General features: G+C 35.9%; 1 long non-coding RNA gene across 1 annotated transcript in view; it reads right to left on the bottom strand.

The window, feature by feature from the left end:
* The window catches only part of LOC143693346 (uncharacterized), a 56,423-nt gene continuing 45,077 nt past the window's right edge, over positions 1–11,346 (bottom strand). Inside the window, exons 3-6 of the long non-coding RNA XR_013180903.1 lie at positions 10,332–10,381; positions 6,333–6,486; positions 5,346–5,387; positions 1–966 (exon numbers count right to left, since the gene is read on the bottom strand). This is a non-coding gene — a long non-coding RNA (uncharacterized LOC143693346). The remainder of the gene's footprint in view (positions 967–5,345; positions 5,388–6,332; positions 6,487–10,331; positions 10,382–11,346) is intronic.

An 11,346-nucleotide genomic window follows, 5' to 3' on the forward strand; every position in this document is an offset into this window, starting at 1 on the left:
TTCAGCTGCATCCCCAGGTCCTTCTTCACCAGGCATCTTTCCAACCACTCTTCCTCAAGCTGTAGTGTTGCATGAGGTTGTTGTGACCCAAGGGCAGATTGTAGCACTTGGCCTTGTTGAACGTCATTCCATTGGCATAGGACCACTGGTTCAGATCCCTCTACAGAGCCTTCTTACCCTCAAGCTATATCTTATTGGGCTCTTAGAAGATATTTCCTGAAGAGTCCAAAATGTGATCTCTTGAAATGCAGTGATATTTTTTATTTATGCAGTCTTTTTTTTTTCTCCCTCTTCTCAGGAGATCATGTTGCAGCAGCCAAAGCTGCCCTCAGCCTTCACACTTTCAACTACTGGTTTTTCATTTGTAAGTCTGAGGACCAGCATCATGTCTTCATTTATCAGTTCCTCAACCACATGTGACAGAAAGATGTTGTCAACATACTCCTGAATTGCTTTTGTCTTTCTGTGCTATCCTTCCAGAAGAATTCAGGGTGGTTATGCCACAGATGAGAATCAAAGCTTGTGACTGTGAAATATCTATTTCTTCCTGATTTGGCAGTCTGCAGCAGATAACTGCAATATCACATCACTCCTGCTTCTCTGCTTGCCAGCCCTGACTCATAAGGTCTCAGCTGGCTCATTATCTCTCCATATACAAACCTCCATGCATTCCTACTGCACTTGCACATAAAGAGCAATTTCCCTTTTTCACCTACTCAGTATAATTATACCAACCAAAATCTTGTTTCTGACCCCTGCTGCACAAACAGATATTAGCCCTTTCTCTCCTCACTTGCAGGACTGATGAGAAAAACCTCCAGGCTTCCATGTTTCAGAGGTTTCAGGGATTCTTTTCTGCAATCAGACCCTATTCTGTAGTTAGGACTCTGCAGATGGAGCAGGTGCTGTGAACCTCCAGGCTCTACTTTCACGGCAGTCTCTGTTTCTGTTCCTGAAGCTCCAACTCTGAAAAAAGTAAAGAAAAGGACTTCTGAGTTAATAGAAGGAGGATAAGACTATATCATTGCACTGTAAATGAATAACTGGATAATGGCTATGGCAAAGAATGAGTGGTCAAAATATTTTGAAACTATTTTTGCATGGGAATGTTGTATACTAGAGAGTATACTACAGAAGACCTAAGGCATTTCAAGATTCATTGATTTGACGGAGTATGGTTTATAGAAATGATACTTTTCATAAAGATATATTCACTGAGGGAGAGAGAACAAATGATTTTTGAAGATGTTCAGAAGAGGCAAGCTTCTAGGCATTTTAGTTACTGAGATTTAGCTTAGGATTTTTTCACTAGACCTAACTAAAACACCCAATTAAAATTTGGTCATTTTTATGAGGCTTAGTTAGACTTTCATTTTCCCTAAACCAGCAGGATTTATTTTGTTAGTTTTCTAAAAGGAAGATTTATTTAATCCATCCACATGACAAATAAAATCTTACCACTTACTAAATTGAGAAGCTAATGGACAGAAATGAAAGTTTGAAGCCAGTTCCTTCAGAGGGAAATGCAAAATTTGGTGAAATAAAAGGGAATATAACCTATCATGAATTATTAAAAGTGAATTAGAGTAAATACTAAAATGAAATCATAACTTGTCTCCTTCCTGAATAGGCATACGTTTTTGAATCTCACTCAGTAGAAGTATTGTCTGGAGTCAGTCACTGTACAAAACCAAACACATTTTCTGCAGCTAAGCCACAAATCTTCAGTTTTGCAAAATTTTTTGATTGTGGAAAATACTTGTGAAGTTAATTTAAATAAAAATTTAAATAAAAATTAACACTTTTAGTGTTAATAGATTTGATGACCAACAGGTATCTTATTAATTTGACCTACATGCTATTAAAATCAATGGGATCATGCATTATTTTAGCAATATAAAATGGAAGACATAGCTGTAGGCAGAGAGGACTACAAAGAAATACATTGCAGTTGCAGAGAATAAAAACAAAACAAAAAACCCCAAACTAAACCAACCAATCAATGAACCAACCAACTGAAAAGCCCCCAAAAAACCCCAATAAACAAACGAAAAAACAAACACTCAAAAAGAAGCACATTGGATAACCAACTTATTATTATTTTACACCTTGATTTTATGAAATTTCTTATCAGAGGCAATGTTGTCCAATCATGGGGCCATTCTTAAAGGATAAAAACTGCTCATTCCAATTGTGGGACATCTATAGGGTTGTTAATTCTTGAATATGGAACAGTGGATTTTGAAGATGTCCTTTCCTGCTGTGTCCACCCTCTTGCTAATACAGCCCAGACTACCTTTTTCCCTCCATGGGCCACTCCTGGCTCATCTTCATGTTCAGCTCTCAGATCCTTCCTTGAAATGTTTTCTTGCTGGTTGACTCCAGCTTGTATTGATATGTTGGGTTATTTTTTTCCCAGTACAGGACTTTACAATTCCCTTTGTAGTTTACATCCCTGTGACAGCCCACTTCTCCACCTTGCAAAGATCCCTCTGAATACCACTCCTCTTTTACTTCTTTCTTTACATGTCTCCCTATCCTTAAAAGGGGAAAATGAATAGTTGTTCCTTTTTTAAGATCTTAAATGTAAAATACTCTTGTAAGTAATGAATGCGAGTTTCAGGCTGAGGAGTAAAAAAAATGACCCTGTGGGATACTTTTCATTGACTGATTTTGGCATTTCTGTAGTACAGTACTGGAAGCTGTGAAAAACATTAGTAAACTAGAAGCTTTGTCTATTTCCTATCTACAGGAAACAAAGATGCTTGTCTTTTGAATTCTACTCCAGGAGACAGGCAGTTTATTTTGAATTTTTATAAGTCTTAAAATTTTAAAGTGCCTTTTGGCTCTTTATCACAGTCCTGATTTAAACTTCATCTGGCTTTTGTTCTGCAAAATATTTTCAGCTCATGATAAGGATTGGAAAAAAATACTTGAATCCAAAAGCTCCTTCCCCTGGTTCCAACCCAGGTGTCTTTAGATTTATTTTAGGTTTTGACCTGGAAAAAGGATAAATTACCTGAATGTATTTAGATAAATAGGTGGTTAGTGTTTATTTCAACTTATATTAAATAGTTTCATGCGTTATTTACATTAACATGCATAAAATGCCATGAATTTGATACACAGTAAATTGAGATGCAAGATGGACTTGTAGAACAATGAAGAAAAAACAAGCTGTGTTAGCAACATGCAAAAATTGTTACAGTCTGATTCTGGAGCAAGAAATTAGAAGCCATCATTATCCTCACATCTCTCCTAGGAAATTATTTGAGATGCTGGCCGCTCACTGTAGACTCAGCTCTCTCTCATTCTTTCACCCATGGAAATGATTGTTCTTAAACCTGCTATGCACTGAAAGTGTGAAGGAAGGTTTTATCACATCTATAAATTATTTGAAATGTGGATGTAACTGGAAAAATTGTTGAAACTGAACCTGATAAAAATATTTTCTAGATAGCTATAGAGGAGTCCTTAGAAAAGTGTAATTTTTTTATTAATATTTTGTCAGTTTATAATATTGACACTTATTTGACTTATTTCTGATATTGATCATGGATGTATAGTTCACTGACTACTGATGAATTGCATTGCTAAATCATGTTAATAAATCCACATATTACAAATCCTTATCTGTTTTAAACCATGTTACTTGATATATGTAGAAAGATACTTGAAAATCACAGAGATAATTATTTGTTTTGCTATAACTTTGACTTTAGTTTCTCAATGAATCAAATACCTGTGTAGACTCAGGCATCCCTCTGAACTTTTCTTACAATACATCAGTAGATCTTTGTACCATTCTGGGTCTTGGATACCAGAAGGGCATGCACACAGATGGGGAAGTACAGATCTAGTCTAATAAAGTTAGAGATAATTTGATAGTAAATTGTTTCACCTTTCTCCAGAATCATTAGTACTTTCTCAGCCTCTCGTTTGGAGAGAAAGCAAGCAGCCTTTCTTGACTACTGGTTTGTAGTCTCTGCCCAGAAAACAACTATTGAAAGGTAGTTCTTTAATGAGGCTTTTCTCTTCCTGCTTAGTTTTTAACCATGATCCCAACAACAAAAAGAGCAAAATAAGTTTTTGCAAAATTTTATTTAGGTACTGCTGAAGATATACACGTAAAGAAAGCAATCAAAACTACTTCTATTTAAAATTCTGGTTTTTTGCTTTAATGGAAAAATGGGATTTTATTTATGTTCTCCATCATTTCATCAAAATAGTAGATATTCAACAATGGTTTAATACATTTATATTCTGCATGTCTTTTTTGTTTGATGAGTAATGAGATCTATGCCATAAGCATAGGCAAAATTTAAGGTAAAACTGTTGGGAAAAAAGGGTGGTGAGGGAATATTTACAGTAAGGCATAAGTATTATAACACTCATCTGTGAACTTCACTATAAAGTGACTTTCACAGCCTGAGGTTATGGTTGAGAACTCAATGTTTTGTTTACTACATGAGCTAACTAATCAACAAAACCAATTTTGCTGCACATGCTACAGGACATCTCTGGTTCTGCTTGCTGAGAAAGAATTTGTCTTTGTGGAAGTATCACACATCATAAACAGTGTGATAGCTACAGTTGATATACTCGTGATTTTACATAAATTCACAAGAGTGAATCTGAAACCATTTGCTAGGGTTTTTTGTGCTATAGTTAATGAACCACAGAAAGGTATTGTTGGAGTTAAGAGAGGTGGATATTTGGTATATTTTAACATACTTTAATGTTTAAAGACAAAAATTACATTTTTCAGTAAGCTGACAATAAGAAATGTTCTGTGCTGTGATGAAGCTATAGACCCTCTTGTTGTGACTAGAGTAATGGAATTTAGAAGCTTTGCATTCTTTTTGGCTAAATATTAGTATTATGAACTTCACATGCCCTCTACCCCCAATAAAGGAGAATAATGTTAAGTTACAGAGATAGGCAAGTGAGTGAGCCACAGACTATGACCTGGCCTGATATTAAGCTGACTGAACAGGATATGAAAAACTACTGGTTGTGACATGAAAAATTTTGGGATGTAATAGATAACAGTGCAACAGCTGGCAAATGTTAATGATTGCACTATGAAGGGCCATTACATTTCACAGTTGCTTAGGGGGCAGTTTTGTGAGAACTGACTAAATATCACAGACTGCTGGCAGGGGGTACTGGGAACCTTTATAAAGGTAGAATTTTCTGATGTCAACAGCACCTTAATAACTACATTTGTAATACTGTAAAGGTCAGAGATTACCTTGCTAATGGTATAAGAAATAGAACATTTGGGTATATATATAGCAAAATGGAGACTAAAGGGGAAAAGTAATTAAATGAGAGTTACATACTTGAGAGGACACCAAGAAGGCAAAAGGAAGCTATGAGGACAGCTAGAAGGAGAGTCAAGAAATAAGAAAGAGATAGCAAGTTATGTGACTGGTTCTATTTGGGGATACCCATTGGGCAGCCCTGCTTATGATCTCTGCAGTCTAAGTCAGGTTAATAAATCAGATTTTTCTGGCTATACATATTTCCACAAGTAGAAATGCCAGAGATCAAAATGTTGACACATGGAGACATCTCAGTAATAGGGGGCTGGTGTCCATTTCAGGTTTGGCAACACTGATATTTATCTCCCACTTCTTAAAAGAATTTGACTGAAGATATATAGACAACTAACTTTGGAAAAGATAAAAGAAGAAACCTCAAACAGAACTTCTCATTTCATAAAAACCATATAACATTTTTAATAGAGTGGGGGAGAGGGACATATGCTCCACACCCGTCATTAATGGAAATCTGTAAAACATAAATAAACATTTTGTAAGAATAAGAAAAATAAAGTTGACATTGCATTACAGGAATGGAGTAGATAATGGCTTCAAATTTCTTTCAATCTTATTTTTTTCACAACTAATAATGTTCTTTGTTTTTTAAACAAAATTCACTAAAGAGTTAATAAGAAAATGTATTGTTCAGCTACTCTGGACACCTTTATCTGATGATGTATTTCATGCCTGTCCACTCATTTCCTTATAAATGCTGGCTCAATATTCATACAACATGTGCATCTCTATAGTATGACCTAAAACTTAATTGCAACATTTCAGTGTGTATTGACTTGCTGAAGCAGAACTTCATTGATTTATCAGCAGGACTATATAAAAGATGAAATGACTCTCCTGGGAGTATCAATGGAATGTCAGTGAAGAATATGTTCATTTTCTGCCTGTAATATCTCAGTCCTGAAATAACATATATAAATAAGATCCAAACACAAAAAATACAGCTATTTCTTTTTTCCCTGTCAGCCATGTCAGCTTTTATTTTTTTACCTTCTTATCTTTCAAACAACCTGTTATGCAATAAACTTTCTCACTATCTTCACAGATTGTTCCTGAACTTAGGATTTCTTTTTGTTGTACGCTCTTGTACTTTTGGAGGTATTTCATTCCAGCATTTCTTCTTCATGCACACTTCAAGAAAAGGCTGTTAGAGAAATTGGTCATGTTAGAAGAGGTTTTTTTTTGTCTAGACAGTGAGATAATCACAGTTAACATCAATGCAAACAAAGAAGAATATTTTCAGAAAGGTCCATTAATTTCCTTTTGAGATAAAAAGCTTGTCAGAAGAATTTTAGAGTGAAATTGAAATCCATATGATTCTAAAAACTTTGAAAAGCAATTTTTAAACAGTTGTTGAAGATCAATAGCAAAACCACCAGTATACTAACAGTACCATAAGTTTTCAATCAGATGCCTGTGAGCAAAGCTGAAAGCTGCAGAAATTATATCTTTTTTTCTTATTTCTTTTGCACTGAGCTCTTTTAAAACAACTTATCTTTTGAAATGTTTCCCCTATGGTTTTCTGAACAACTCAGTCTCCCACTGGCTCTGCTCTGATCACCTAAAAACCATAATCATAGCCTTTACCCCTTAAAGTTTATAAGGAGCTGCTGTGTACAAGGTTCCCAACTACATGAATGGTTCTGGTTTTGAATTTCTCATCTTGGTGGCTGATGGTAAATTGTTTTCAGATTCCTTCAGAAGTTTTACTTTTTAGTTTCCTTTTGTAAGCATATTGGTTTCTTACTTCTTCTATAAGATGCAGGTGCCAAGGCCTGCCTCTGTCAGGATCTGAGACTGCCCTGTGCTGGACACACAGGAAAGTTCCATTTGTCTCTGACCCACCAACCACAAGACATGGCTAAGCCCCACAGCCAGGGGGGTGAAATCTTAGGGAAGGTGTATTTAAGGAGTGAGAAGTGAGAAAAAACATTAAACAATCCTGCAGACACCAAGATGAGTGCAGAAGAGGGGGAGGAGGTGCTCCAAACACCTGAGCAGCCTGTGATGAAGTGCATGATGAGACAGGCTATCCTTCTGCAGCCCATGGGGGATCATATTGGAGCAGATGTCCATACCACAGCTTGTGGAGGACACCATGCCATAGCACTTGGATACCTGAAGGAAGCTGCAGACCATGGAGAGCCCACACAAAAGTGGGCTCTTGTCAGAAGCTGAAGCCCAGGGAGAGGAGCCCACACTGGAGTAGGCTTGCTATCAAGACTGGTGATGCATGGGGGACCCAATTGAGCAATCCATTCCTGTAAGACTGCGCTGCATGGAAAGGACCCAGTCTGAAGCAGTTCTTGAAGCACTGAAATCTTTAGAAAGGACCCATGATGGAAAAGTCCTTGAAGGACTGTATCCCATGAAAGGAAACTCATGCTCGAGAAGAGTAACAGCACACCATGGTTAACCTCAGCCAGAAATTAAAAACTACACAGCTGTTTACCCATCCCATCCCATCCCATCCCATCCCATCCCATCCCATCCCATCCCATCCCATCCCATCCCATCTATCCCCCCTGCCCCTGCCCAGTGAGACTGGGGAGAGAATCAGAAGATTAAAATCATGCATAATGAATGGTTTTGTGACATCACCACAAATATTCTGCCCCCACCTTCCCTCTTCTTCTATCAGTTTAAAATGCTGAGCATGATGCCATATGGTATCAAATTATCCCTCTGGTCATTTGGGGTCAGCTGTCCCATCTGTGTCCTCTCCTAACTCCTCGTGCACCCTGAGTCTCCTCACTGTATTGGTAGTGAGAGAAGCAGAAGAGGTCTTGACTTTGTGCAATAACTAAAACATCTTTGAATTACCAACAGTATTCAGCACATATCCAAAGCGTAGCCCCACTCTATTTGCAATTAGCAATTGCCTAAGTTATTTTTCCCCAAATCAAATCTTTTTTGCCGGCGGCAGTAACTGGCAAGTGATTGCCCTGTGCTTTTTTGAACCCATAGGCTTTTTAATCTTATTTTCTTCCCCTGTTCCACTGAAGACAATGAGTGAACCAGCCATATCTAAAAGTCTAAACCTGTATGCACTGTATATATGCAGAAATTTAATTTTTTTTTCCTAAAAAAATAAAACAAAACAAGTAAATGCTCTTGGCTTCCTTATTGAATGTAGTATCTTTCTTTCTGAAATTCTGGTTAAATAGGAACTCACAGAGGAATCAAATCCAGAAACAGGTAGCTATAATGTAGAAATGTGAATATTCTCTTCTCTAGTTTAACTGTGTCCCTGCTAGTTATACATCAATATCCTGACAAGAAGCTATATGCATAGATTAAATCATTTGTATAGATTAATTTAACAACAGCTCTTTTAAGTTCTGTAATACCTTAAGCTAATAAATATCTATTTAGAATCTCTCTTTGCTTTTTCTTCAGTTGTTGTTATAGAAATTATAATAAATCCCTGTGACTTAATCATGACCTAACTAGTAATTTTTAAGGATTTTTGTAATGTTGTTCTACTTACTCTGGGAAAATTACCTGAAGATATACAAAATAGCCAATAACTATCCCTTCCTGATATCTTAAATGAATCTTAATTTTATAAAGTATTTAAACAGAAGTAGTGAAAAGACAACTCAAAACCAGTAAGCAATATGCTTGTTTTTCTGTAAAGCTAGACAGCTATATCTCAAAAGGATAATTTCCTTCAAAATCTCCTAAATCCTTTTTCTCTTTCCTGCTATGCATTTTACCCTTTACACAGTGGTGATAAATGAACTCATTCTCTTTGATTCTTCTGTCTCTCAGAATGGCTTTTAAACTTAACAGTTTTCTTTCAATTTCTTTCTTTCTACTCTAACTGAGCAAATTTTGTAGGTCATTTGAAATAGTACAAAACAGAAAAAATCTCTCACAAAACCCCTCAAATATATTTCTAATTATAAAATTTTATCTTGAGAATTTTCAAAGATAAATGATGTGTCATGGATGATAAATCAGGAAGCTTCATTCAAGTGTGACGCTGATATTCTCATGCTGTTGTACATCCCCTTTGACACTTGTCTCCACATACAAAGTACTCAAATTGCTGAGTTGCAATGAATTCACTGAAGGAGAAATACCATACATTTCTATATTTCAAACTGAAAATTTGCTCTAAATTTCTTCTCAGCAAACTAATTCTACAAACAGTGTGTGTGATCTGCTATTAACTTATTCTTCAAAATGAGAAAAAAGCCTCAGACTCCTTGTCTCTGATAATTTTTTTTTTAAATACTAGCTGAAAGAGAATAGTCCCTGTGGGTGACAGCAAAATTAACAAACCCTGATGCGTACATGTGGAACAAATTCCTTGTGTGTCCTTGGAGCCATCATTATACAGGTTCTCAGCAGAGTGCTTTCTTTTAATCTTCTTGCAATCTAACAATGAGATACATATCCTTTATTCTGTCCTAAGGCATAAAAGCCTTTGCTGAATGCAAAAGCTATAGCAGTTTGGGCCGGGTTGTAGATTTTTTTTGTTTTGGGTTGGGGTTTCCTGGTGCATTGTTTTTTTTTTCCTCTTCCCATGAGGGTTTTGTGACCTATGCAGGAAATACAGAATTCAGGCCAGGAATTCCAGGTGAAAAAGACTAAAAGAGTGTTAGCCCTTTTCAAGTTAAAGTTTGCATCCCAGAGTAAGATACCCAGAGAACCTAATCTCCTAGACTGTTTGTACCTGTATGAATTTGTTTAAGATACAGTTTACTATATCTTATAATATCAAATAATATTTGCCTCATCTCTACACCATCAAGTGTAGGTCCAAACATCTGTGATAAATGAATTACATCAAGAAGACTGAGTATTTAGTTTCTTAACTAATTTATTTATCCTCAAAATCTCATTTTGCCTACATTTGAAAGAGCCTTTCAATATTTCAGAATGTAAACATTTCCTCTCTTCTCTGGTGTAGGAAACTGAGCTTTAGAACCAGGAGTAATCTAATCTGTATGAAGGGACTGCACAGAGTGGATAATTTACCTTAATTCACCATTTCTTGAGCCAGTAGGTACTCTCCATCTGGAGTCCACCTGCTTGATTAAGGTGTATATAATGACATAAATAAAGGAGTAGCCATATACTTGTCACACTTGTCTGCAAAAGGCTTCTTTCTATACAACACCTGTCATACGCTTTTTTATTACAGCATTTGTAAATTTTTTGAAAATAAAAATTCAATCTGCAGTTCAGAAAGAGAAAGAAACAAAATATGAAACCAATAGTTAAGAAGCATCAATCTGAAGTAAGTAAATGCAACTACCATTGGAGCAGGAGAGCCAATGCAAATTCAGAAATGCCTCAGTCATAAACTGGTAGTCCTATGTCAGAACTTAAAATAGTGATCCATTCAAGAACACTTAAACCTTGGTTTCTGTGCTGGCATAATTAACGATGGTTTTGATGTTGAGTTTTATGATTTGTGCTGGGAAATGGACTGAGACTACCAATTCATTCCTCATTAATCATTCAAAGATAATTATTTTCAGTGTCTACCATGTGAACTAGATTTGAATTAGTATCTTTAAAGATAAAAAGGAGTCTACTCCTTAAACAAATACCAGAACCAAAAATTCTTCTTATTATTTCTATCATATTTGGTTTTATCATGCATAAGAAACCCAAGTTATATAATAACAATGCATTTTGAAACACAGAGATAAAGAGATTGAAGATTAAGATGCAAAGCAGGGGTCATTACAAGAACACGTTTTTAAAACTATGTTTTTTAAACTTTACCAATACCTTCATTTTAAGTCCAGACGGGCAGATAGCTGCTATGCAAGCAGATGTTTAAGACTTTTTACACCATCACAGTCAAGAATGCATTTAATAAATTCCTGTGTCATTTTTTTCCCCCAAAAATTATTTTCAATAAATTGTACAGTCAATATTTCAATCACATCACTGGAATTAATGCAACACTTGGCAACAAAAACAGCAAGCCAGTGTTGCTAATATGCAAAGGAAGCTATGACAGCAAGATTTTCTTGTACTG

This window comes from Agelaius phoeniceus, chromosome 2 (genome assembly GCF_051311805.1).
Source record: "Agelaius phoeniceus isolate bAgePho1 chromosome 2, bAgePho1.hap1, whole genome shotgun sequence".
Taxonomy (NCBI): domain Eukaryota; kingdom Metazoa; phylum Chordata; class Aves; order Passeriformes; family Icteridae; genus Agelaius; species Agelaius phoeniceus.